We start from the raw sequence: 3,599 nt of genomic DNA, 5'->3' as shown, positions 1-3,599 counted from the left end.
TAAAGTAAATTAAAATATTACTATTTTAAACATAGTAACTGCAAAATGTCTATATATTTTGCAAACGTCATACAGTTGGATGTTGTAGTGGAATATTTACGTAGTTGAATATTTACATATATGAAAGTACTAATTACACATACATATATACTATTTATAAATCTAACACTAACAGAGCATCTTGTATGTTGTGATCAATTTCTTCTGAATTGTCTTTGATCAAAATCACATGTTACATTTGAAATTAGGATGAAGAAAGTAGAAGATGAAAGAAAAGAAAAACAAGCCTAGCAGAGAATAGAGAGCGCTGGAGAAGAAAGAAGAAGAAAATATAGCAAGATGGAGAAGTAGAAGAAAAAAGAAGAAGATAAAAAAGATGTTTACCTGAAATTCAATCATCAGAGAAGATGTGAAATGTAAAATTTTAAAGTCAAACTTCTTTTCTTTTAGAAATAAACCTTTTTAAATGCTAAAAATATAAAGGAAAGATGTTCCATACTAATTCACGCTTAACATCGCTTTGCCAAAGCACTCGCTTCTCAAAGGTGATTCGCAACAGTTCACCTCTTAAAGTGATGAAGCAGTTGATTTACTGGATACTAATTCTTAGCACAACAAATGAGGCATGAAACTAAAACTATTAGATACTTAAGTATGTCTGCGTTCTAATGTAACTCGTTCTACTTAAGTACTACCACTAAACATACAATAATATACCCAATTTAGCCTCCATAATGTCTATTTACAGCCAGTGGTGCATTATGATTTGAAGTCTACCAACAAGTTTGCAAATGAAAATTAAATCGTTGACCATTTAAGTGATTTTGGGATTGCAAATATTGGGATTATCGGATACATTTTGCGATGTCACAAATATAAATTATAACAATATATGTTCGATTTTCTGCACTTAATTCTACCTATTAACAAAATTTTTGAGTATTGAAAATTGCAGGCTGCAATATAGGAAAAAGCACTCTTAATATGTCATTTTATAAGTTTACGCATAGGACCATTACTCTCTTTGTATGTCCTAAAGCTTCATACAAACTGAAATTAGATAGATACATCAAAACAAAGAATATTGGAATGAATATGCTAATTTTACTATGATCGACATAGTAAACAGTGGCAACTCATTGCACCAAATGTACTCAATACAAAAAACAAATAAGAATTGCATATAGCTGAAACTTAAAGAGTTCTCACACAACATATAAAACATCAGACCTACAAAACGACTTACACAACTGACACAGTAACATACATATTCAAGTAGTAACTACAAACTAAGGAAACAATCTTTTATGAGCCTCATGCGGATTTTACTTCGACAATCCGTCTTGGTGACATGAATTATCACCATTAAAGCTACTACGGAAAGTTTAGAGGAAATTAGCTCTTTTATGTAATTTGTCAAATGAATTAGTAACTTACCTGCAACAATCAGTATTTATTCCATCTTGTCAAATGCACTCAATTGGCCTGACAGTTCCTTGACTCCTGCATCTTCGAATCTTGAGAACTTCTCTTTGTCCTTTATTACTCTCTATATATTTTTTGCCCTTGCCATTAATTATCTTGTGCTTCCCTTACTTGACCTTTGAGTTTTCAAAGACAAGGTGCCTTTTCCATTTTTATTTTTTTGCCTTACCTTCCCTTTCCTTCTCTCAACAATCAGCCTGTTGCTAATTTTCAAAAGGCCCAAAGTTCTCCTTATAAATATTAAAGCTCTGAAATGTAGAGTGAGCTTTTAAAAGGTTCCATTGAATCTTCTAGTCGCCTCTTTGACTTTAAAATTACAACATAACAGTCATTATTAAGAAAGTAATGGGACAGAAAGCATAGAAATAATTGTCACAAGAGTAGATAAAGTTTTAGCTTGATAAAACAAAATTATTCACCTTATAAAATATATTTTTGCAACGACAAAAGTATTCAACTCCATATGAACTGTGCATCACATTTCGCAACCCTTAAAATATGCAAGTATTTTTCAGATCATAAAAAGAACAGGATATAAGCATAGGGTGGAAGAAATCAAAATTTATACCATACACAATTGGTATTTTCTGGCAGTGCCATTAGTTTCATCTAATATGTACATCCTTGCATCTGGTTCTTGTACAAAGAGAATCTTCAATTTTACTATTACTTTGAACTACCTAATCTCGCACAAAGAATTTCAAGTTGTTTCTTTACACTCTAATCAGAGTATCTAATGTGTGCTTAAAAAACATTAGGGGTCTTACACAAGAAAGCAGCCCAAACGATAGAAATATTTGAATCGTGTTTAGCTTGAAAATTAGCTTACACCTATCTTTGACAAAACAAGGCGTGAATTTTTAGATAAAAATAGTGACATCAACATTATAGTATAATTTTTTTGAGGCAATTGAAACAATAATCTAAATATGTACGTGTACTGGAAAAAGAATCATATTGCAAATCTAATGATATTATTCCACTAATCTACCCCATGTATAGGTATTTTGGAAAAGAATAATATTGCAACTCTCATTAAAAAAAGTCGAGGTTAATCCATTTTTTCTGATAAACATTATTCCTCTTGTGGCCGCTAAAAATCATTTATTAATCCACACCTCTATACACTATTTCAGGAGTAGCAACAGCTACTATTAGAGACATATCTTGGTTGAATTTTTCAATTGGATGCAGCCCTGATTGACTTCTAGATTAAAATCATTTTCGGTGCCTCTCTACTAACCACCATTCAACAAACAAACACGTTACAACCATCAGTCCAAACATTGAACTAATTTCTATCCAAAAAAAATGATAGCATTTCGGCTACAATAATTGCATAGGTTTTGTTTATAAAAGATACTATTAATTATAGCATAGATATCAAAATAGTAAAATTTATTCATTGTGATCCAAAACTAGATACTCTAAATTTTTTAATAACAAAAGATAGCCCAATTATTTTTTTTACAAGAGAAAAAAAATGTCGATCAAAAATGGGAATTTTCAATAAGCCAAGATAGTAATGCTAAGAGGTTTCCGCGTTCAAGCGATGATGATACTTTGATTGGTCACTCAAAATATTGCATTTTCAAACGAAAATGTTTCTTAGGTAAAATAATCAAAACTACCTATAAGATTCACGAGAAACTGGAGAAAAAAACAATCAAGAAAAATTTTATAAGAATCCAAACTATTCCCTTTGATGGTTCCTGGTTGTATCGGCCCGACGGATGAAGAGACTGCTGCTGGTCTGTGGTTGAAGCTGGAGAGTTTGTACATGACAAAATCTCTAACCAACAAGCTGCTTCTGAAACAACGTCTATTCGGTTTACGAATGGCTGAAGGTACACAACTCAGGGAACATTTAGAGCAATTGAATACTTTGTTATTAGAATTGCGTAATATCGATGTGAAGATCGAGGATGAAGATGCTGCCCTGATTCTGTTAGTATCTCTCCCAATGTCGTTTGAGAATTTTGTTCAATCGTTCATTGTTGGGAAAGATACTGTGTCGCTGGAAGAAGTCAGATCGGCCCTTCATAGCAGGGAATTACGGCATAAGGCTAACGGCACAAGTACGGACATACAGCCTTCCGGTCTGTTCACCAGTA

General features: G+C 32.4%; 1 long non-coding RNA gene across 1 annotated transcript; it reads right to left on the bottom strand.

The window, feature by feature from the left end:
* On the bottom strand, positions 1–2,695 carry LOC107032572. The gene is made up of 2 exons (XR_001458383.2): positions 1,905–2,695; positions 1–1,791 (listed from the first exon to the last, which is right to left on the bottom strand). It is a non-coding gene; the product is annotated as an uncharacterized LOC107032572 (long non-coding RNA).
* Between the last annotated feature and the right edge of the window lie 904 nt (positions 2,696–3,599).

The sequence above is a fragment of the Solanum pennellii genome, chromosome 10, assembly GCF_001406875.1.
Source record: "Solanum pennellii chromosome 10, SPENNV200".
NCBI classification, from domain to species: Eukaryota; Viridiplantae; Streptophyta; class Magnoliopsida; order Solanales; family Solanaceae; genus Solanum; species Solanum pennellii.
The sequence above is the reverse complement of the archived record's forward strand: the minus strand, read 5'-3'. Positions and strand labels throughout refer to the sequence as shown.